Source organism: Sarcophilus harrisii, chromosome 2 (assembly GCF_902635505.1).
Source record: "Sarcophilus harrisii chromosome 2, mSarHar1.11, whole genome shotgun sequence".
Lineage (NCBI taxonomy): Eukaryota > Metazoa > Chordata > Mammalia > Dasyuromorphia > Dasyuridae > Sarcophilus > Sarcophilus harrisii.
The window spans coordinates 557,905,400-557,930,966 of record NC_045427.1 but is presented as its reverse complement, the minus strand read 5'-3'; the positions used below and the strand labels follow the sequence as shown (position 1 = coordinate 557,930,966).

The 25,567-nt window shown below is 36.7% G+C and overlaps 1 protein-coding gene and 1 long non-coding RNA gene across 8 annotated transcripts in view; one reads left to right on the top strand and one right to left on the bottom strand.

Annotated features, from left to right (window-relative positions):
- The window catches only part of ARMH3 (armadillo like helical domain containing 3), a 217,773-nt gene that overhangs the window by 177,860 nt on the left and 14,346 nt on the right, over window positions 1-25,567 (top strand). The gene's annotated exons all lie outside the window — the stretch shown is intronic.
- The window catches only part of LOC116421883, a 41,335-nt gene that overhangs the window by 7,579 nt on the left and 8,189 nt on the right, over window positions 1-25,567 (bottom strand). Inside the window, exon 2 of the long non-coding RNA XR_004232467.1 lies at window positions 10,453-10,539. This is a non-coding gene — a long non-coding RNA (uncharacterized LOC116421883). The remainder of the gene's footprint in view (window positions 1-10,452; window positions 10,540-25,567) is intronic.

Here is a 25,567-nt window from a genome sequence, read left to right as displayed (position 1 = left end):
TCTTAGATTCATGGAGGGCAAATCATTCTAATCGGTTGTGAATTTTTCAGCCTAACAAATTGCATGTGTTTCCATAATATATACACAGGTGTCCTGTTTGTCTGGGGTAATTTGGGAAGCTTGCTCATTTTGACCTCTTGCTTGTAAGTGCTATCTCTATATCTTTATGAATAAAGATGATCAAAAAGACCCAGAAGACCTTTCCCAAGAGCTGTGAAACAGCTCCCTGTACGTCCCTTGATTTATTTCTTTTATGTTTAATGCATTTTTAGGGATCACCTTCCCCATAGTTACAGGTTCCTATTTTATACTGTCCTTTATTTCCTTTTACCATCTTCTCTGGCTTTGGGGTATTTCCTTCTCCCAAGTGGGAAAAACCCATTGAAGTGTGTTCTTATTAATTCTACCCAAGAAGGTGAGGAAAGAACATTTAAAGGTGTCAGCAAGAATAAACTAGCCTCTAACATCTAACCCATGGGTGACCAGAGCAAACAGAGAAGGCTAGAGCCTGGAGAGTCAAGAAAAAAACAGAAGTTTAATTTCAGAGTGAGAGAAATGGCTTGCCAGCAAAAGAGGGGGGAAAATCTAGACACATGTTCCAGGGCCTTGCCCGTAGTGGGGAGGGGACACACTTGTAGATAGATCACAATTCTTATATTGATGTCTTTGCAGTGAGCTATTTAGCCCTGACAATGAGGGATAATAGCAACTATGTGACAAATTTAATTCATAGCAGTACTTCATGACCAGAACTTGTCCTGGCTTGTCTTTTTTTTTTTTTTTTTTTTTAAACAAACTTTAAAAAATAACTTTATTTTTCTTCTCTTTTTTTGCTTTCATTTTTTTTGCCCACAACATAACTAATTTGGAAATATTTTTGCATGTCTGCATATGTACAACCTTTATCAAATTGCTTGCTTTCTCTTTTTTTTTTTTTTTATTTAATAGCCTTTTATTTACAGGATATATGCATGGGTAACTTTATAGCATTAACAATTGCCAAACCTCTTGTTCCAATTTTTCACCTCTTACCCCCACCCTCCCTAGATGGCAGGATGACCAGTAGATGTTAAATACATTAAAATATGAATTAGATACACAATAAGTATACATGGCCAAAGCGTTATTTTGCTGTACAAAAAGAATCAGACTTTGAAATATTGTACAACTAGCTTGTGAGGAAATAAAAAATGCAGGTGTGCATAAATATAGGGATTGGGAATTCAATGTAATGGTTTTTAGTCATCTCCCAGAGTTCTTTTTCTGGGCATAGCTGGTTCAGTTCATTACTGCTCCATTGGAAATGATTTGGCTGATCTCGTTGCTGAGGATGGCCTAGTCCATCAGAACTGGTCATCATATAGTATTGTTGTTGAAGTATATAATGATCTCCTGGTCCTGCTCATTTCACTCAGCATCAGTTCGTGTAAGTCTCTCCAGGCCTTTCTGAAATTATCCTGTTGGTCATTTCTTACAGAACAGTAATATTCCATAATATTCATATACCACAATTTATTCAGCCATTCTCCAACTGATGGACATCCATTCAGTTTCCAGCTTTTAGCCACTACAAAAAGGGCTGCCACAAACATTCGTGCATATACAGGTCCCTTTCCCTTCTTTATAATCTCTTTGGGATATAATCCCAGTAGTAACACTGCTGGATCAAAGGGTATGCACAGTTTGATAATTTTTGAGCATAGTTCCAAACTACTCTCCAAAATGGTTGGATTGTTCACAACTCCACCAACAATGCATCAATGTCCCAGTTTTCCGCATCCCTCCAACAATCATCATTATTTTTTCCTGTCATCTTAGCCAATCTGACAGGTGTGTAGTGGTATCTTAGAGTTCTCTTAATTTGCATTTCTCTGATTAATAATGACTTGGAGCATCTTTTCATATGACTAGAAATAGTTTCAATTTCTTCATCTGAGAATTGTCTGTTCATATCCTTTTACCATTTTTCAATTGGAGAATGGCTTGATTTTTTATAAATTAGAGTTAATTCTCTATATATTTTGGAAATGAGGCCTTTATCAGAACCTTTGACTGTAAAAATATTTTCCCAGTTTATTGCTTCCCTTCTAATCTTGTCTGCATTAGTTTTGTTTGTACAAAAACTTTTCAGTTTGGTATAATCGAAATTTTCTATTTTGTGATCAGTAATGATCTCTAGTTCTTCTTTGGTCATAAAGACCTTCCCCTTCCACGGGTCTGAGAGGTAAACTATCCTGTGTTCCTCTAATTTATTAATAATTTCATTCTTTATGCCTAGGTTATGAACCCATTTTGACCTTATCTTGGTGTACGGTGTTAAGTATGGATCAATCTGGCTTGTCTTAAATGAGCTCAGAGAATACCTAGTACTGGTCAAAGCAATGAGTAAAATATATGGAATTTTTGCCAGAGGATGAGAGCATTCAGAGGGTAAGAACAAAGGATTATTGTTATGTCAAGTTCAGGGTACAGCTTACTTGCTGGCCTTAGCTCTGAAAAACAGGGTGTCTCCTAATATCTTAACAAAAGATATTATGGTTGGAAAGCCCAATTCATGGTTTGACAAAGAATAGCAATTAATATAGACTGACAGGCTTTAGATTCAATGACTTTGGGATCTACATTGATTCCTCTAGTCTCCTATGGCCATTTTTTCTCCTTCCAGTGCAGCTATGATACATTTACTTTGAACTGACCCATTTCTTCCCTTAATTTATTATTTACTTCTTGGAACCAACCTGGACTTTAAGGAGACCATGACCAATTTTCCCATAGATAGTCTCCAATTCATCCATGTTACTGATTCATCCATGTTACTCAGATGAGTCTGAGAAAAAGAAAGTCATCACCTCCACAATAAGTCATTCTTGTAAGTCCACATTTTTTACCTGTGCTTTGGAAGCACCCAAAGCACTTGACTTTCATTTTCCCAGCAAATCATGTCTCTGTCCTTCCAGTGTTGGATATATCTTCAAGACCATTGAAACTTTTCATCCATGAAAAGTTTTCTAAGATCAAAGTTTTTCTGAGATTCTTAGCTCCTGATGTATAAAGTAGTCTAAGCTAATGGCTTTATAAAAACAACCACCACCACCACCAAAAAACCCTGCAAGAACATATATTGAAAGAAAAGTTCTAATTCTAGATTTTGAATAAAAAGAAATCTGGATTTGAATCCTGCCTCCAACACTTAACTGTATGACCATAAGAAAGCCACTTTAATCTCTAAGCCTTAATTTTATATTCACTTAAATGGGAATAATAATAGAGATGAGGTAAGGACTAGATGTAATTTCTCCCACTCTGAGGAGTTACTAATTGCCAGGGCCATACATACCAATCTTCCCTGGATAGACATGGAGATGAGACTGATATCAAAGTGCCAAACAGCCTTTCTTTATTGGTATTCTCAGTAGGGGTTAGCAGGAAGCAAGAGCAAATGTATGAATGTCTCTGCTTCTCTGAATCCCTCTATATCTCTGCTTCTCTCCTCATCCTTCTCTTGCCAATGGCAAAACTAGCCATTTATATTTACTCTCCTCTGGGATTACCTTGTGCCTAGCCCACTCAGCACTGTGTAGGTGGGATCCGCATAAGGGAGATACCTGGAGTTAATGCTGCATCCTAAGAAAAGATCTAACACCTGTAAAACACAACCTCCTGCCTCAGAGGCCAAGCCCCCTTCTATCTCCGAGGTCCACCCTACCAGCTGACATGGCGTACATGGCAGTTCTCGAAAGGAAAGTCTCTAACAACTAGAACTGTGATTTCAGGCAACTTCAACATGAGAAAACTCATCTGCCAATGCAGCAGGTTGACATCTTCATTGTATTCAAATCTTGCAATATGGTCTGCATCATTGATAATTTAATTGACTTGCCCAGGGTCACACAGCCAGGAGAGATCAGAGGTGGGACCTGAACTCAGGCTTTCAGGTCTCCAGCATAATAACAATTATGCTGAGCTTTTTCTTTAGGGATAATGATGCTTACAGAAATTTGATGTAAGGATCAAATGAGTGTGTAAAAAGCACTTTACAAACCCTAAAGCAGTCTATAAATATCACCTTATTATTACTCTTTGATTAGAGATAGCCTCTCATTCAAGAATTTTCAATGAAGTTGTTTGGAATGAGCTTAGTAGCTTTGAATGACACCTCATACTTCTCTTCTAAATCTTTGAAAAACATCTATTGGGGACTTCTAGTTGCTGCTAAACTATCTAATCCATATTTTGTATTTCAAATCCTATTAAATATTTATTGGCATCAAGACCAATTATACTTGTAGGTCAAGAGAAAGTTGAATAGAAAACCTTCATAGAAGACTTTCTGTGAGGTAAACCCTGGAGAATAAAGAAGATTTGAGCTTAGCTGTTCTTTTTTGCCCTCAGCAAGGTCCATGTTCATTTTCATGGCTTTTGAGACACCTACTGGAATACAAGCAGATAACTGAACCACTCTTTCCTGCGGTGTCCTAGGAAAACCTTTCATTCATTCCATAAGTATTGACAGTGCCCAATTTATGTTATATGGAACTGAGCCAGTGTAGAAAGATAAGATCTGATATTTGCATTGAGGAGCTTACTATATTATTGGGGAGATAAGATAGAAAACTAAATACTAATATAAGATAGTACACAAGATGTCATGAAATAGTCTCTGCTGTCAAATGAATATTGTAATTAAATAATCCTCTGAGTCATAGAAGGGAATTTCTATGCATTAGAATGATGAGGAGCAGTTGAACCAAGATTTGAAGTAGGCTAAGGTCCTAGGTATATACTATAAAGAAATATTATACAGTTGGTGCTTGGTCAGTGAACACCACTGACCTGACTGATTTTTTTACCCCACTTTCTCTCTATGTCATGTCCTGCTTTCTTCCCCCATATTCATATCTGGGCCACTAGAACAGATTTTCAGTCTATTTAGATTATCAAAGAAGATGGGAAATAATCATTGTGAAGGAGTGATAGAAAAGCCTCAAAACTCCAGACTAGCGGTAGACATTTTTGGTAAGACTGGATCCTGAATCTTGCATAAATTGGGACTGAAAGATGAAGCTGTAGTTACTAAATTGTTGTCTCCACACGTGTGTTTTCAAGAAGCCTATTTCTATACCTGATTGTTCTCTTTATAGGGTTTTCTGAGCAGAACTGTCTTTTGAATCAAGAACATCCCTTTCAAATTTAGTTGTAGGCTCCAGATATTCACCTAAATCTCTTTCTGCCAAGGGAAGCTTAGTGAGATTTCTTAGGAAGTCAGAGAGAAGGCCTTTGGCATTCTTGATGAGTTAGGAATGTATAGGCACAGAATTCAGATAAAACTTTCTGAAGAAAACTTCTGAAGTTCAGTGTTCCATTCTCCTCTCATCTCTCTCCTCTTCCCCCCACCCCACTCCACATCATCCCTACTTAAGGCCAACAACCAAGTTGAGTTAAGTAGTTCTCTGGCCAAGCATTTATTTAAGAATTTGCTATGTAAAATATGTTTTATATAACTTCATGTGTTAATGGATATTGTATTTCTTATCTTCTCAATTGTTGAGGAAGGAAATGGAGAAAGAGAGAGAGAAGAAACTAAAAATAAATTTTAAAAGTTTTGTAAATTTACTACAAGTTGGTTGGGAGAGAAAAAGGGTCTGAATGAGAGATGAGACAGCTTTTCCTTGTAGATCATATCAGTGAATGCCTTTTTACTTATCAACCATTTATTAAATGCCCACTGTATTCATTAACTACATTTAAAAATAATCTGGCTGGGAGGACTTGGGGGATTCAAAGTAATTGTATAGGAATTGATAGTATTGGCTAATTTGCCTTCCTAGCTCAGTCAGTCAATGTTTAAACATTTATTAAGTACTTGCTGTGTGTCAGGTATTGTGTTAAGCAATAGGATGCAATGAAAGGGGGGAAGTAACAACCCTTGTTCCCAAGGAGCGCATATCCTTTTTTTTTTTTTTTTTCCCTCAATTGTATTTTAATTTTCCAAATATATAAAGATAGTCTTCAAAATTCATTATTGTAAGATTTTCTGTTCCAAATTTTTCTCCCTCTCTCCTTTATCCACCTCCTCCTCATGACAACAGGCAACTTGATACAGGTTAAATATGTGCTATACTTTTAAACATATTGCCATATGTGTCATGTTGTGTAAGAAAAAGCAAACAAACAAAAAAGGTGCAAATAATTTTCTTTGATTCACATTCAGTCTCCATAGTTGTCTCTCTGGATGTGGATGACATTTTCCATCCCAAGGCTACTGGAATTATCTTGAATCAAGTCATCGTTGAGAAGAGCCAAGTCCATCACAATTGATCTTTGCAGAATGTTTTGGTTACTGTGTACAGTGTACACAGCCAGAGAGGCTGGATAATAAATTTCTCTAAAAGAAAAGGGATTTAGCCTTCTGATTCCACCCTTCATTGGCTATTGGAGGTTTGGACAGTAAATTGTGGTAAATAGGAATATGGGAAAGACTATAAACCTTCTAAGTCAGTGGACATTGTGTCTACCCTGTACTCTAGGCAGTTTCCGAGCACAACAGCAAAGAGAAATCCAAGGTCACTTGGCTTACATCTACAAATCTCCAGAGTTGTCAGAACATGAACCTGATTCATCAGCCATTCTTTCCACCTCTGTCCTAGTCTGCTCATTTTTGTGCTTGAGTGGTTACTTGTAGTCAAAGGCATCTAAGTTTGAGCCAGTGATGTATTCACTACTTTTGGTTCTTTAGTTTTATAAACGTCTATTTTTCCCATAATCTACAGATAAAAGTCACTGCAAATAATTACACAGTATTGATAATACCTAATAAATCCTAGTTATGTTGTTTCCCTCCCAAAAAGTGGAAAGAGAATAAAATTAAAGTCCCTAAGGGTACCCAGTTCAGGGAGTAGGCCTTCATAAATAGAGCTTTGGATAGCACCCAGTAGGGTAAGGGATTATGTGCTGGATCTGAAATCAGGAAGACATTTTCTGAGTTCAAAGCTAGACTCAAGAGTCTTTCTAGCAGTGTGACCTTGAGCAAGTCACTTAACTCTGTTTACTCTAATTTCCTTGTTTGTAAAATAAACTGGAGAAGGAAATGGCAAAATATTGTAAGAAAATCCCAAATGAAGTCATGAAGAGTCCAGGCACAACTGGAAAACAATTAAAACAATAGCATTACTCAACACCAGAGAAATACCATTAGGAATCAAAGGCAGGTCTTAAGAAAGCCCTTTCAAGTAGAGCCAAGAGAACATTGTACATAGTAATAGCAAGGTTGTGACGATCGACTGTGATGGAAAATGCCATCTGAATCCAGAGAGAAGAGACAATACAGATATTATTTTCACCTTTTTGGTTTTTTGGTTTGCATTTCCTTTCTCATGGTTTTTCCCTTTTGTTCCACTTTTTCTTTCACAAAATGACTAATGTGGAAATATTTAAAATTACTTGTACAACCTATATCAGATTGCATACAATGTTGGGGAGGGAGAAGGTAAGAGAGCAAGGAGAAATAATTTGGAACTCAAAATCTTACAAAATGAATGTTGAAAAATACCTTTACATGTAATTGGGAAAATAAAAATAGTATTGAAATTTTTTTTTAAGTATTTTCAACAAGAAAGGAAGGATGGAAGGAAAGAAGGAAAGTAGGGAGGGAAAGAGGAAGGAAGAAGAAAGAAGAGGGAATACAGTTCCAAAGTCTAGGACTTTGGGGAGGCACTGAGCTCAGTTTTCCACTCAGAAGTGCTTCTTGGGAAATTCTTTGGAAATTTTTAAGCTAAGGGAGATAGAGAATTTATCTCCTTTATAAAAGAAGTAGCCAGTAGAAAAATTTCTCCTTTTCCCAATGCAGCTTTGAAAGACTTATTATTATTCCCAAGGCTGTTGTGCAAGTGAATAGGGTTCCTGTGAATTCACCTCAAAAAAGAAACTACCATGTGTTCTCAGAAGAATAGTACCTCTTTGGGGAGAAGACACAAAGATTGGCCTTACCTGACAATGACAGAAATTAGAGATTCCCAGCATGACTATAACTCACTTGTTTACTGTGTTTGATATTATATGTTACATTGTAATCAGTAGGAGCAGGTTTGTGTCTCCCCTCTGAAGACCTGGTAAGTTGCTATGGAGTGGAGGGGGTGGATATGTATGTGCAAACCTGTTCCTGCCTATTCAACCTAATTTGCTTGGATTCTAGCATTTGGTTTTCTAGTTTAGCAGAAAACTTTGATTCAATTCCATTTGTTCTTAGCACTTTGGGGGTTAGAAGCTATGCTCACCAGAGCGCAGAAGACAGAGGCATTGGGTTTGACAGAAAGTTACTTGTTTCTATAATTCAAAGACAAGAATTGCTCCTGGCAGTGGCAAAAAATGCCCAACCTGTGGCACTGGGCATAGTGCAGTTTCATTGCCTAGGAGACAAAAGGTCCTTTTTTCCATCTTAGCCTACAAAGAAGATGACCAGCAGAGATAAACTCGATCCTGGAGGCACATTTAATTTTAATTGTCCATTTTAAAGTAGCATTTCCATCACTTTTTTTAAAAGCTCTATCAAAATTAATGTCCCACAACCTAGCTGGAACTGTCAGTATGAATACAGAGGTCACTGGTGAAAACAAAACTCTGGGTACTTTGTCTTGTCCACAAAGAAATTCTACTTTGTCTTGTCCACCAAAAAAAAAAATTAAATTTTACTTTGTCTTGTCCACAAAGAAAGAAATTCTACCGTCAGCATTTTCTATTCTGTGTGAGCCAGAAATGTTCCTTGTATCTTTTGTCAACCTCACTTGGAAGGACAAGGGACCTTATTAGCAATACATAGAAAGAGTGATAGCCCAGGTAAAAGGAAACGGAGCATAAGGCTCTGTCACCTCTTATCTTTGGTGAAAAAAGGTCCCAGAAACAGCACTCAAGTATTTCCTTAATTTTTCCATGAAAGAAAAGAAAATGTAAGTCAACCATCAAGGTTCCTCTAATCCACTCTGTAACCAACTTATAGCTAGTTTGTACATAGTTGTTTACATATTGTCTCCCCCAGTAGATTGTGAGCTCAAGGGCAGGGTATGTCCTTTGCTTTTTTTTTTTTTTTTTTTTTTTTTTTTTATTCCCAGTGCTTAGTACAATGCCTAGCACATAAGTGCTTAATAGATGTTTATTGACTAAGGAAGCCAGCCTAGAATCTATTATTTTTATTCCAGCATGTTTCGTAAATTTGATATAAAAGTGCATTCGACATGCTTAGCAGGACATGGTTTGTTGTTTTGTTAAACCACAAAGATTAGAGCTATTTCCTATTCCTCAGCAGACTTGTATCTTATCTGGTGGCTCTATTAATTTTCAATTCTTCACAAAGCATAATCTTAGTTTTCTAACCTTTTGTAAAAGCCAGTATTGAGGAAACATGTGAAAGGTGTTGAAACCTTCATATCTATCTAGAAATAAATCTATGACTACCCTGTAGTGGCAGCCAGCCTTGAATCCTGTAAATGCCTCATTTGTACAGAAGGGACCACAAGACATGGAAAGAGTTCCAGGCTGCAGTGGCACAGACATTCATATCTAACTGTCTATGTGCACTGAGCAGAGACGTAGTGTCTTTTGTCTCTCTTCCTTGAGAAGTGATCTTTCTAAGGAAAAAGGAAGCTGAGAAGATGTCTGCCTGAGTCTGCACTGGGCAAGGTGCTGAAGTACCAAGAGGCCACAGTGGAGGAGGCAGGTAGTTTGATGGGATGTTTATATCTAGTGTCCTCTCCTTCCACTTCATTTCACACATTTCCCATCTTCCTCCATCTCATTAATAGTCACTCACTGAAAAAGGGCATGATGATTCTGCAGGTTCAGGGCCCAGACTTGTTTAGAACTGAAGTGGGGTGCAAAGATGAGATTCAAAAGGAGCGTCTAGGGCTTCAAGCCAAATAAAGTCAATAAAGGAAGGGGGGTAGGGGTAGAATGACATACAGTGTAGGGGCATCTGCCCAGGGAAATTAAAGGAAGTCACTGCTACTGCTGCTTTTGCCAGCTGATGGCCTCTCACTAATCACCCGCTGTGAGGTTCATTATCTGGTCCACCATGCTGAAAAGCTGATACAGCCAGTCAGACCAATAAATCTCAGGGCAGCACAGAGCCCTTTGGTGACAGGTTAGAGAAGTGTGGACTGGGAGTACTGGCAGTTTAAATTGGTTTTGGTCTTAAAGCATCCAAAAAAATAAGAAAAACCTCATCAAATGAGTTGTGGGTGGGTCTGTAGTAAAGAAGGGAGTTGTTACTTTTCTAGCTAAGAGTACCCTGCAGCCTTTGGTATTTGTGCTGCCTCTGAAAGCCATGTTCCCAAACAGCTGGCCTTTGTGTCCCTTGGCTGTTTAACTATACCTAGGAAAATGTTTGTTGCTGTATGTTGTAAAATCATATGACCACAGCACTGAGGTGAGAAAACTGGAGAGAAATTTAGTTTCACTCACCTTAGCAGGGATCCTGCAATCCATCCCATCCATTGTCAACCTGTTTCAGATGGCTCTTTAGCTCTTTCCATAGATTTGGACTCCAGGCTGCAAAGGAGAATTCTGGACTTCAAAGGAAATCCTTAGGACAATTAGTCCCTAATACTGGTTCATTCATTTTCTGTTTCTGAATATCTAGAGTGAGGCCATGTTATACCATGAGTTATTCAATTAGAAAAAACATTTTTAAATGCCTTCCATGATTGAGACATTAGAAAGTATAAGAAAGTTTTCTTTTGGGGAGATTAACTTGGGGGTGGCTTCTCCCAACCTTTAAAACCTTCAGATTTTCTAACTATTAGTTCTTGATCACTTTAAAGTTAGTATGGCAACAGCTATTCCTTCCTCTTTTTTAGACCTTTTTCTATTTTTCCTCATTAGGCCAACTTTGTGATGATCCTTGTGTGATCCTTGAAGAGCCAGTGTCTCTAGGGGATCTACCAGTTCTTCTTGAATCCTTTGATGAAAAGTTAACTTATTAAATGTCCAGAAACAGTTGGGTAATAATTCTTAGGAATAGTACATGTATTTTGCTGGGTCTTGAAAGAAGTTAGAGATTCTAAGGAAGGAAAAGAGATGGATGGTTGAGTGTTCTGTATAGAAAATGGTTCTGGCTTAAAGGGGAGTAATGTGCTATAAACCTAGAAAGGGAAAGAGAAATGGGTTTGAGGAAAAAGATAATTTCTTCCATATTGATTATATTGAATTTGAGGTATTTAAAGCACCTAAAGGCTTTAGTGATGTCAGATTAATTTAAGAGAAAGACTAGGGATGGATACACAATGTCTGGAGATAATCTACATAGAGATGATAATTATACCCAAGGGATCTGATGAATAAAGATGTTAAAGAAGAAAAATAGTGGAACTAGGACAGAGTCCTAGAAATCACCCATAGTTAGGTTAGGGGACAGGACATGAATGATAACCTTACATTAACCTGAAGAATGACCATATATAGCAGAAAGAAAAACCAAGCATCAACTTCATGAAAGCCCAGGGAGTAGAGAAAAATCCAGGTCAGTTGGAATCAATAGTATCAGATGCAATAGAGGAGTGAAGAAAAAGGCATTGATTTTGCCAATTAAAAAATCATTATTGCTCTTGAAGAGAGCAGTTTCCATTAAGTGGTAAGGTCAAAATTCAAATTTGGAGAGGAAAGTAGAAACAAATGTAGAAGGAGACAGTCATATAGGACAGTAGTTTTAAGGAATGGTCAGATCAGGTGAAAGTTTTTTAAGAATGAGGTAGATTTAGATGTGTTTGTAGGCAGCAGAAAGCAAGGCAGCATCTAGAAAGAGAGAGTGAAGATGGGGAGACAGGAAAGGAACTAGTAATATCAAGTTGGCAGAGGAGCTAGAAAGAGAGAGAATCAAGGGCATAAATACAAGAAATGAATTTGACAAGAAGAATCTCCTTTCATCAGAAACTGGATCAAAGAATGGAAGGTGATGCTATCAAAGGATTTTGAGATTGAGACTAGAGGAGATCATAGTAAAGTGCAAGAGAAGGTCTTTTGCAAAGAACTGAGAGAGGAGACAAGAGACAGTGATATGAAAGGCTTGTGTGCAAAAGAATAAAGGGATTGTTTTGCTCCAATGAGGACCCAGTTGTAGTGGCTCCAGTCAACATTGTTGTATGATTTTCTCCAGCATTATTCAACCACATATGAATAGGAGCAGAGAAGGAAGATAGTGTCCGTAAATCAAGAATTGGGATTTAACAAGACATGTATATCATGTGAAAGGACAAGGGAACAATGGCCTCAAGCACAGAAGGAAGATTGAGGTACAGGAATAGATAGATGGCAGAATGGGAGGTTATGGTCAATCTAAGCAACTTTGAGAGTTCTTAGTCAAGGAAATAACATCTGGGCATAAAACATATATAACATTTATATGTAAAACATACCTATAACAATATATTTGTATTAGGGATAGTCATATAGATTGGGGATATTACTGAGAATGTGCAACTAGTGATATTAAAGGACCAGGCTGAGTTTCCTACTTTTAGTCCAGGCTGAAATAGCTAAGCAGCCAAACTGTCAAGGACACAATTCTTACTGTCCAGAACCCCAGTCCTCATTGTGTCATGATATTCATGATTCTTTTAGACTACACCATTTAGAATATTCCCTGAATTGTGTGTGTGTGTGTGTGTGTGTGTGTGTGTGTAAAAGAGAAAGAGGGAGATAGAGAGAAATATTTTACATACTTTTCAAAGGCCCTTTAATACACCATTCTGCATCAAATAATTATATCTGGCACCTTTTTTTCCCTCTTTATTCTCTCTTACATAAATAAGAGGAGGTTTATGGTTCATTATTTATATGCCCTTTTTAACTAGCTCAAGAAACACATTTCTCTTGCCTTCCCTTCTCACCGGTACCATTTTCTTTCTAGACTTCAGGCATGGTATTATATATCTACCCTCAAATTGACAGAAGACCTGGTCTTCAGACATTTTTCAATTCAATAGTTTTCAGAGCACTGTATTAGGCACTGGAGGAGATAACAAATTTAGAGGAGTTACTTGTCTGGAAGGAACTATACTACTTGGCTCTATACACCCTGGTTCCATGCAGCCTCATGTCCCTACTGGCTGCAAATTTTTGCCCTGCTCTTTCTGTTAATTTTGCCTTCCAGTCAAAGCTACCAAGGAACATTCTTGAAAGGATCTTAGCCACTTGGCTTTTTATTCTCTGGGGCCAGTCAACCTCATCTTTATGTAGCCATTTTTCTCTCTTCACAGTGCATTCCATTCTTCCTTTTTCTTATTTCTAATTCTGATAATTGTATTCAAAGGACATTTGATTATGCTATTGTTCCACTCAGCATCTTTGTAACTTCCCAGACCATAATACTTCTTCCCAGGTCACAACTCCCCTATGTGTTTTGACTCTCCTGCTAGAGAAGGTAAGCTCCTTGAGAGAAGGAACTGTTTAGCTTGTATAGCCCCTTGTATAGTATAGTAAGAGCTTGATAAGTGCTTTTAGTTTATTATTTATTAATTCTTAGAGCTTATAGTCTTATATTGAGAAACCTCAAGAAAGAGGCCATTGAAATCATGTAGCTCATAAATGCCTTTTTCCATTTCTTCAGTTCTCAACTTGTCAGTAAGGCCCTTCAGGGCCCTATACATCTGGACTTGGGCCCAGTCTGACATAAAATAAATTATACCTGAGGGAAGTGAGCAGTTGACAGTAGGTGAGAGCTAGCTGTGGAGTGAGTGGATCTAATTGCTTTCTTCATTGTCTTTGGAAATACCAGTGTGTTTGTTACAGAATGCAAAAAACAAAGAAAAATTGCTAAAAATAGTTCAGTGAGACTTTGAACCAAGCTGTTCAAAGATCACTGCCTGCGTCTTCTCAGATTGTTTTGGTTGTTTATCTAATGAGTGAATTTTTGCAGTTGGGATTCATTGCTAAATTGAACACACCTCAAAACTACAGAGTGGATCAAATCTGGTTTCTGAGAAACTGTATCTATAGTGTGTGATTTAGGGAGTTGTCATTTTTGCCTCCCCCATTTTTCTTAGTCTCTGCAATGGCTCTTTCTTTAGAGAACATTAGATCAGAGCTGAGTCAGGTCACCCTTCAAATGCTGGCTGTCGTGGAGTTCTCCTTGGAGTGCATTAAAAACCCATCACAGTGGCTAGACTTGGTAGTCTGAGGTCCATAGTGAGTGACCCAATCTTGCTAGAGTGATTGACCGTTTTTCACACCAGTCCTAGTTAATAGAGAGACAGGGCAAGTTTTTGAGAAAAAAGAATAAAGCCCTTCCTTTCCTGTCCATTCTCCTGGTTCTTTCACCAAAAGCTTTGGAACTAAACAATCTAGCTACTGATTAGTCCAACATAACTAGCACTACAGTCAAGTTCTACTTTTTGAGAACTAATACTGCTGTCTCTTTGCTCATTTTGAACATTTATTTGTTAGAGTATTGTGATTGATACTAAAGATACAAAGTGAAGGAAAAACATAGTCCCTTCCTCCAAGGAATTTCTACTCTATTCAAGAGAACAAGATGCTACATAAATAGCTGTGACACAGTAGAAGTGTATAGGAATCAGAGTGACATGATAGACTAAAAAAGAGATAAGCTATTTGTTTTTATGCCTTTGTATGTGCTTCTTTTTCAGTTTGTTACCATCAAAGTTGTAGCTTTGTGAAAGCAGGGGTAGATTCTTTGGCTTTTTTTTTTTTTTTTTTTTTTTTTTGATTGAGGCAGTTGGGGTTAAGTGACTTGCCCAGGGTCACACAACTAGGAAGTGTTAAGTGTCTGAGACCAGATTTGAACTCAGGTCCTCCTGACTTCAGGGCTAGTGTTCTATCCACTGTGCCACATATTCTTTGGGCTTTTTACAAGTTCATCAGAGTGTTCAGGATATTGTCATTGAAAAGGGACCTCATAGGTTATCAAACCTGACCCCGACACATATGATTTCTCTCAGTGGCGGCCCTCCAGCTTCTACCTAAGGGTCAGGGAATTAAGTGTTCTCTGAATAAACCCATTTTAAAAGTTCTATGTGCATAATCATTCAGCTCTTTAACCCTGACCTGGCTCCCTAGCTTCCAAAGAAGAAAAACTGTGAGTTTTCTTCTTTCTTTAGTTAAAGCTATGCTAATCAATTATCAAGTATTTATTGAGCATCTATACTCTGCCAGTATATACATATATAATTATATATGAGAGAGAGTCTTTGCTGTCAGGTGGCTTGAGTGATATGGCAAACATCAAATACCTACTGTGTGCAGTTTATTATGCTAAGTGATCTAGAGGATACAGAGGGATACCTGGCATAACACCTTCCCTTGAGGAGTTCACAGTCTAGCTTGATAAACAGGATGTTTACATGCAGTGAACAAAATAGGATTATGTAAGTCAGTATAATTTACTGACTGACTAGAGAATGATACAATCCAGTCCAGTCCAATATAGTAAAACTGTAGGACAGTATGAAAATATCTCAGACAGTATGTCTGAGATTCAAAGAGGCAGTTCTTCTGCTAGGTGAGAAACTGATGGGATGTGTGTCTAGGATCAAAAGAGGTTATTTTGATAACAAGATGATATTTGAATTATTTCTCCCAGCTGCAGCATTTGGGTGATGAGCGCTCTGAAGAATCAGGTTAGAGCAATAAAGAAGTCAGATCACAGCTATTGGGAGGAACTCTTTATAGTACACCAAAGCTCCCAGATCTGGCCAAGACCATATTATGTGTAATATTCAAAGTATTCCTTGAAGAAAATCCTTTTTTTCCCTTTCTTTATCTGGAGCTAGGCCTGGTTGTCTCTGGATATGGTTCTACATGAAGGGAGAAGTTAGGTTTTTGCTTCTCTTTCTATCTATGCTACACTTAGAAATGAAATCTGTCAACAAAAAAGCAGGTATCCAACTCTGGCTCCCCTACTTGATGAAGCCATGGATTTCCTGACATAATATAATGCAACATTAGTGGGAAAGCTTTCCTGGAACAGTACCACTGTACTGATTTGTCATAACCTGTAGTTAGCTTAATTGTGAAGAGGCCACTGGGCAAATTAAAGCATTTCACCTCAGAATGAGTACTGGCCAAACTATTTTCTTCGACCCTTGGAGTGACAAGAACAGAGGAAAATCCTGTATTTTCTAAGTGCTTTTTTGGAACCCAGAGGAATGATTTGTTTTTTTTTTTCTCATAGTTCCTCCAACATTGACTTTTATCACCTTCACCAATTTGATGGGAGGGAAGTAAAACAGAGTTAATTCATTTTGAATTTCTCTTTTTTTCTTTATTATTATTATTATTTAATTTTTAAAGCATTTTATTTTCAAAACATATGCATGGATAATTTGACAACATTGACCCTTGCATTGCCTTGTGTTTCAAATTTTCTCCTTCTTTCCCCTACTCCTTCCCCTAGATGGCAAGCAATCCAATATATGTTAAACATGTTAATATATACCTTAAATGCAATATATATAAACATATTTACACAATTATCTTGCTGCACAAAAAAAATCAAATCAAAAAAAGAAAGTAAATGAGTAAGAAAACAAAATGCAAGCAAATAACAACAAAAAGAGTGAGAATGTTATGTTGTGATTCACATTCAGTTCCCACAGTTCTCTCTCTGGGTGTAGATGGCCCTCTTCATCACAAGATCATTGAACTGGCATCAATCATCTCATTGTTGGAAAGAGTCAGGTTCATCAGAATTTATCATTGTATAATCTTATTGTTGCTATGTCACAGTGATCTCCTAGTTCTGCTCATTTCACTCAGCATCAGTTCATATAAGTTTCTCCAGGCCTCTCTAAAATCATCGTATTGGTCATTTCTTTCTTTCTTTTTTTTTAATTACAGCTTTTTATTTACAAGTTACATGCATGGGTAATTTTACAGAATTGACAATTGCCAAACCTTTTGTTCCCTATTGGTTATTTCTTACAGAACAATAATATTCCATAATATTCATATACCATAAACTTATTCAGCCATTCTCCAACTGATGAACAGCCACTCAGTTTCCAGTTTCTTGCCACTACAAAAAGGTCTGCCACAAACATTTTTGCACATGTGGGTCCCTTTCCCTCCTTTAAAATTTCCAGGGGTGGGAGGTGGGGCAGCTAGGTGGTCCAGTAAATAGAGCACCAGCCCTGAAGTCAGGAGGACCTGAGTTCAAATCTGGCCTCAGACACTTAACACTTCCTAGCTGTGTAACCCTGGGCAAGTCACTTAACCCCAACTGCCTTAAAAAAAAAAAATCTCTTTGGGATATAGAAACAATAGAAACACTACTGAATCAAAGAGTATGCACAGTTTGACAACTTTTTGAGCATAGTTCCAAATTGCTCTCCAGAATGGCTGGATCCATTCACAGTTCCACCAACAATGTATTAGTGTCCCAGTTTTCCCACATCCCCTCCAACATTTATCATTATCTTTTCCTATCATTTTAGCCAATCTGAGAGGTGTAGTGGTATCTCAGAGTTGTCTTAATTTGCATTTCTCTGATCAATAGGGATTTAAAGCACTTTCTCACATGGTTAAAAAAGATTTTAATTTCTTTATCTGAAAATTGTCTGTTCATATCCTTTGACCATTTATCAGCTGGAGAATGGCTTTAATTCGTATAAATTTGAGTCAATTCTCTATATATTTTAGAAATGAGGCCTTTATCAGAATCCTTAAATGTAAAAATGGTTTTCCAATTTATTGCTTCCCTTTTGATCTTGTCTGTATTGGTTTTGTTTGTATAAAAACTTTTTAATTTCATATAATCAAAATTATCTATTTGGGGTTCAATTATGAGTTCCATTTCTTCTTTGGACACAAATTCCTTCCTTCTCCACAGATCTGAGAGGTAAACTATCCTATGTCCTTTTAATTTGCTTTATAATATCATTCTTTATGTCTAAATCATGAATCCATTTAGATTTTATCTTAATATGTGGTGTTAGGTATGGGTCAAGCCCTAATTTCTTCCATATTAGTTTCTAATTTTCCCAGGAGTTTTTATCTTGAATTTCTCCTACAATATCATTGATGAGGCTCTTTTCTCCCCACATGACTATTGATAGTTTGCAATTCTTTGGAAACTGCTTGTTAATTTCCTTTGACTTGTTGGTGAACAAAAAACTTTAATCTTAGGTCTTCAGAAGAGCGTTAAACAGACAGATTAGCAACCAAAGCCAAGCAGGGATGATCATTGATTTTGAGTATGTTTGATAAACTGTTGTCAATAAAATGACTGTTACATCTTGTACTCATGCCTGCACTCCATGACAGCAGATACTTAATAGGAAACCTTCGTCTCTGACACCTCTGACACAAACAGATGATGCTGTTTCTTCAGTCTCTGATTCATTCATTCATTTATTTATTTAGATTTTTTTTTTTTTTTGGTCTAGGTGAAAGGAGATTTTTTGCCTCAATCCCAGCTTTAATCACTGAAAGAGTGTAGCCACAGTCAAACTGAAATTTGTTGAAGACCTTAACTTAAAAAGGCCAAGGTCCCCCCCTGCATCCAGGGCCACATTCAGTCATCCTGATCTGTATTTGGCCAGTGGACTCAGATGGTTCTGGAGGGAAAAGTGAAGCAGGTGACCTTGCCCAGCCCTCTAGAGAGGAAAGTGAGGCAGGTGACCTTGCACATCCCTCCCTCACTTAAATGCACTTGCATGTCCTGACATCACTTCCCTGATGTTATGGTCCTCTTCAAAAACAAAGGACAAACAACAATTTCAACAGACCATACCTATGGTGAGACACTAAGAAAATGTCCTGTTTCCTTCTAGCCTAACCTTCCCTTTCTCCCCATATCATGGATCTCTTTGGGCTTGAAGTTGTATTAGGAGTTCTTTATTCTGTAACAGCTTCCTGGGCTTATTCAGCTCCTGAGCCTAAGAATACAAGCACAACAGAAATTCCTTCCTACCTTGTTAAGCCCAGCATCCATCCATCCCAGAATACATAAACTTGGCAGTGATTTTTGAACTTAATCTTGTGTACAGTGGGTTCCATTTACTTGTCTCTTAGTTTACTTGGAGTCTATCTGCTTTACTTCTTAGGTGTTGAGTGAAATTGTAGGAAGAAATAAATAATCCTTTCCTTATTTTTGGTAAGCTTTTCATGTCTGTGAGTATGACATAAGATGGGATATTGTAAACTTGTAAAAATCTTTCCCAGGTGGGGGAGTAAAACTCTGCAGTCCAAGTAGAGTCTTACTGATGGTGGGAGGAACTAATGAAAACAGCTCAGTTTATCTTCTGCAAAAATCTGTTCCTGATTCCTTCAAACAACTCCCTTAGTAGGTTCCTTTGGAAATTATTTCCCATTTACATATATATAATGTGTGTGTGTATATGTATGTGTGTGTGTGTGTGTTGTATATGTATATGTCTTGTATATACATAGTTGTTTGCATGTTCTGTTTCTAATCTGAATGTGAATTCCTTAAGGATAGGGACTGTGTTTTTGGCTTTCTTTATACTTCAGTAATTATCTGGGAGCCTGGCATATTGTAAATGTTTGGTAAATGTTTGTTGACTGTCTGAGTACTAGAAGTAGTTCACCAGCTTTGAATCTGAAAAGGAATCTGGGAGATAGGGCACTTTTGGCTGGTCATATGGAAGGGTCAGACTTAGTTAGAAATTAAGTGGAAGCAGGGCTTCCTGCAGAAGGTATGGATCTCTAACTTTTAGGGTTTTCATAGGTTTAAGCTTTTGTAACTTAAGAATTCTTTAATTATTAATTTAACCTCTGTAATTTTTTTTCGTATTTTGCCTTATTTCTTCAAAAGTGATTCAGAAAATCCAGAGTTCTATTTTGGAAAGATTAAAGGGAGAAAAACAAAGGGGAATATACATATAAATCATTAAAGAATGATGCTCCAAATCACTAATAATTAGAGAAATACAAATTAAAACAACTCTAAGATTCCATCTCACATCCATCAGATTGGGAAAGATAACCAGAAAGGAAAATGACAGTTGTTGGAGAGGTTGTGGCAGATGTAAGCACACATCCATGCCCAATTGGTGGAGCTGTGAATTGACTCTAAGCTGAGACTGCACAAGTTACTAAAATGTGCCTGCCCTCCAGTCCAGGGACACCACTGCTAGGCCTATACCCCAAAGAGAGCCAAAAAAAAAAAAAAAAAGGAAAAAGATCCTATATGAGCAAAAAAAAAAAACCCTTGTAATCTCTTTTTAACCAGTTGTCTGAACTCCTTCATGTATCTGAGCTGAGAGCTCCCAAAGTTTTTGCTACTGCTGTCACAGTTACCTCCAAGACTAGCTGCTTGTTTTGCCACTGTGTGCACTATGCTCCAGGTTGAAAAAAAATGTCATACCCCGACCTTTTGCAGGCTGTGCCACTCCAGAATTCTGCTTGAGATGTTGAAGTTGTTTGCAGAGGAATGTTGGGAGAGTTTAGTTTAATTCCTGCCTTTATTCCACTATCTTGGCTCCACTACCAACCCCTCATTATATATATTCTTAGAAAATTCTCAGCAGTGTACTACTGTTTTGAGGGTTCCTAAAGAAAGTAAAGAGGAAAGGATCATTTTTTTTTTTTTGCATTGTCTATTTTTTAATTTTTATTTTTAAAAATTTTATAGCTTTTTATTTACAAAATATATGTATGGGTAATTTTTCATCACTGACCCTTGTGAAGCCTTCTGTTCCAACTTTTCCCCTCCTTCCTCCCACCCCCTCTCCTAGATAGCAGGTAGTTCCATACATGTTAAATATGTTAAAGTATATCTTAAACACAACATATGTATATATATTTATAGTTATCTTGCACAAGAAAAATCGGATTTAGAAAGAATGTAAAAATAACCTGAGAAGGAAAATAAAAATGCAAGAAGACAATAACAGAAAGAGTGGAAATGCTATGTTGTGGTCCACACTCATTTCCCGTAGTTCTTTCGCTGGGTGTAGCTGGTTCTCTTCATTACTTAACAATTGAAATTGATTTGGGTCATCTCATTGTTTAAGAGAGCCATGTTCATCAGAATTGATCATTATATAGTATTGTTGTTGAAGTACAGAAAGGATCTATTCTTGAAGAGAAGCCTCCTAGTCAATGAAGAAGGGTGAAGCAATTATAAAGTTCAGTGCTTTGACTGGTACCTGGCTATGTTGTGTGACTTTCTCTCTGCTAGCTTTCATTTGCCAAAGTCTGAAAGCTAAAGCTCTGCAAAAACTTGTAGCTTGTAATCTTGTAGAGATTACTTTGCCTTTTGTGTCTCAAAGCTCCAATTTGGGACATCTCCTATATTCATTTTAATTCTGTTCAGTCTTATAATAAGGCTGCTCATGTCAGGAACACTGATAAACTAAGGTCTTGGCTTGGAAATGATTGGTTCAAACCTAGGAAAACATGTAATTTTTCAAAGAAGAGAGCATTACTTTTCTCCCTAAACCTTCAAAACCAGTATTTCTACAAGTCAACTTTCAATCCTCTGCCTCCTATGGTACATGAGTCATTAAAGATAAAACTAGGAAAAAAGTCATGTATGGCTCAAGGCTGAGAAGACAAAGTTATCTGCAACACATATGTTTACATTGGAACCCCTAGTTTTTAATCAAGAGCTTTCTGGCTCCCTCTATACTTTCTCTGGCTCTCAGAAAATTCAGTCTGAGCTGAAGTCCCCCAAACTTTTGCTTCCCAAGGCTTGGACTTAGAGAAAACAAGCTACAAAGAAATAGTAGAAGGTAGAAGTTACCTTTCTACTCAAGGTAAGCTCTCTGCCTTCAGAGCAGTCCTTAATAAATTTGAAAGAGGTGGGCTCTGGCCCCTGATACTAATCAAAAAGTGTTCCCTTCCCTTATGCTTTATCCTACCTAGGCTGAACTGTGTTTCAATGATTGATTTTACCCAAACTTACAACCCTCAGCACAGAGCTGAAACCTAGACCTGGAGCTTCCCTATATATAACATGCCAAGAGATGGTGTGTCCTTTCCTGCCCTATTTCTCAGGGCTGAGGGCCACTAAAAATGGATGGGTGTAGAGTCCTATCATATTGCTCATACACAGATCTGGGTCTTCATTCAGAGTGAAGAAGAGCACTAACTCTTACAGACAAGAAAAACAGGGGTTCTAGTCATAATTCTGGGGCCAAGAGGAACTCTAGGACTGATATGCAAATGTGGTGCGAATGTTTACATTCCTATCTGGGAAAATGATACTTGTTATATTACTTGCAATCATATAATATATGTTTCCACATTAGTCATGTTATGAAAAAAGAAACAACAGAAGGAAAACCACAGAAAACAACAAAATAGTGAAAATAGTGTGCTTTGATCTCCATAGTTCTTTCTTTGAATATGGATAGCATTTTCTATCATAAGTCTTTTGGAATTGTCTTGGATCATTATATTTTGAGAAGAGCTAAGTTTGTCGTAGTTGATCATAATACAGTGTTACTGTTACTGTGTACAGTGTTTTCTTGGTTCTGTTCACTTCACTCAGCATAAGTTTATGTATGTCTTTCCAGATTTTTCTACTGCTAATTATTTCTTATAGCACAATAGTAGTCTATTAAATTCACATATCATAACTTGTTTGGCCATTTCCATTTGATGGGCATCACTTCACTTCCTAATTCTTTGTTATCACAAAAAGAATTGCTATAAATATTTTGTATCTGTGAGTCCTTTTCCCATTTTTATGATCTCTTTGGGATCCAGATTGGTATTGCTGGATTAAAGGCTATGCACATTTTGATTGTCCTTTGGACATTGTTCCAAATTGCTCTCTAGGAAAACTATATTTTGGGCAAAGGTAGAATACACAAATAATATCAATACTAATCATATATGTACCAAATGGCATAAGCATCAAAACTCTTCAAGGAAAAAGTTAAATGAATTATAGAAGGAAATAAATGGTAAAAACTATACTAATGGGGGATCTCAACTTTCTCCTTCCAGAACTAAATAAATCTAACCATAAACCAAAAAGAAAGAAGGTAATGAGATACTTTTAGAAAAGGTAGATGTGCTAGACCTTTGGAACAAATCGAATGGGAATAGTGTTGGAATCCTTACAAAGTGTTAACTCATTAGAGTTGATAGAGACAATGATTATCTAATTTAGCATGGTTCAGTATGATTGATCTGATCTTACAAGGAGATATTATGGGCCAGAACTTGAAACAAGGTACTAAGTGGAACTGATAGAAACAATGCTTGTGTTCACACCTTTAGAGAGCTCATATGAGCAAGAAGCTCTTGGGGTCAAAGGGCACTCTGGGACAGACACAGAAGCACTCTGGGAGAGCCAGAAGCCCTCTCTTGGAGGCAAGACAGATTCATTCCAACTTTCATCTTGGTGCTGGCTGGAGACATTCGGAGTTGAGTTAGAGGCAAAAGACTAGCAATGAGAGCTCTCAGAACCAAGTAAAGCTGAGGCCTCTAAGAAAGCTACCCGGGCCCAAGGAAGTAGAAAATAAACATTTGGATTTTATCAGCTGGCTGCATTTGAGATGATTATTACTTGGAACTGAAACTAAGGCTGCCTCCAGAAAACCTCCCCAAGAAACCTGCTCCCAGAGAAAACCATTATATTTTAAAGAAGAGAACACCACAGAATAGTCAGGAGAACATCTTTTCTCAGCTGTATGTGTGGTACCTACAAAACAATTGCCTATGTATTACGATTTTAAAACCTCACAATCAAATGCAAAAAAGCAGAAATATTAAATGCATCCTTTTCAGACCATAATACAATAAAAATTCCATTCAATAAAGGGCGATGGAAACATTAAAAATTAATAAGAAACTAAATAATCTAATCCTAAAGAATTAGTGGTTAAAGAACAAGTCATAATAGTAATCAATAATTTAATTAAATATAATCACAACAATGAGACAATGTTTCAAAATTTGTGGAGTTCAGCCAAAGCATTAATTGGGGATAAAAACTTTTAATCTTGAGAGAGTGAACAAATCAATTAATTGGGCATGCAATTAAAAAACTAGAAAAAGTACAAGTTAAAAATCTCCAATTAAGCATCAAAATGGAAAATCTGAAAATCAAAAGAGAGATTAATGAAATTAAAAATAAACCATTGAACTAATCAATTAAACTAGGATCTGGTTTTATGGGAGAGAACCATAACAAAATAGATAAACCATTGATAAATTTTATTTATTAAAAAAAAAAAAAAAGAAAGAAAACCAGATTATCCATATCAAAAATGAAAAGGGTAAATTCACCATCCGTAAAGATGAAATTAAAACAATTATTATGAGCTATTTTGTTCAATTATGTGCCAATAAATCTAACAATCTTAAGTGAAATAAATGAATATTTACAAGAATATAAATTGCCCAAATTAACAAAAGAGGAAACAGAATAATACTTAAATAACACTAGCTTAGAAAAAGAAATTGAACAAACCATCAATGAGCTCCCAAAGAAAAAAATTCCCAAAATCAGATGGATTCACAAATGAAGAACAGTTAATTCCAATACTGTGTAAACTATTTGGAAAAGTTAGCAAAGGAGGAAACCTACCACATTACTCTTACAATACATACATCATGCTACCTAAACGAGGAAGAGAAAAACAAAAAAAAAACTATAAATCCATTTCCCTTATGAATATTAATTCAAAAATTTTAAATAAAATACTAGCAAGGGTATTATTGTAATATATCACAAATAAATATATCACTATCATCAGATGGGAGTTATGCCAGGAATGTAAAGCTAGCTCAATATTAGGGAAATCATCGATATGTGACCATTTCTAACACAAAAACAACAAAAATCCTATGATTATCTCAATAGATGTAGAAAAATCTTCTGACAAAATACAACATTTGTAGCTATAAAAACACCATGGGAATAAATGAACCTTACTTTAAAATGATAAGTAGCATCTATCTAAAACCATTTGTAAGCAAAGTTTCAAGATAGAAAAGAAACTCACATAAATCATCAATTTGTCTGTGTGTTAACAACAGAATCCAGCAGAAAGACATAGAAAGAGAAATTCCATTTAAAATAACTGCAAACATTGTAAATACTTGGAAGTCTATCTACCAAGACAAACCTAGAAACTTTATGAGCACAATTACATAACACTTCACAAAATAAAGACAGATCTAAAACATTTAGAGAAATATTAATTGTTCATGAGTAGGTTGAGCCAATTTATAATATTTTTTCTTAAATTAATTATTCAGTAATTTACTAATGCAGTGCCATAACAGTCAAACAACCAAAAATTCTTTTATAGAGCTAGAAAAAATAATTACAAAATTCACTGGAAAAACAAAAGACTAATATCAAGGTGCATTGTTGGTGGAGTTGTGAACGAATCCAACCATTTTGGAGAGTAGTTTGGAACTATGCTCAAAAAGTTATCAAACTGTGCATACCCTTTGATCCAGCAGTGTTACTATTGGGCTTATATCCCAAAGAGATTATAAAGAAGGGAAAGGAACCTGTATGTATACTGAATGTTTGTGGCAGCCCTTTTGTAGTGGCTAGAAACTGAAACTGAATGGATGTCCATCAGTTGGAGAATGGCTGAATAAATTGTGGTATATGAATATTATGGAATAT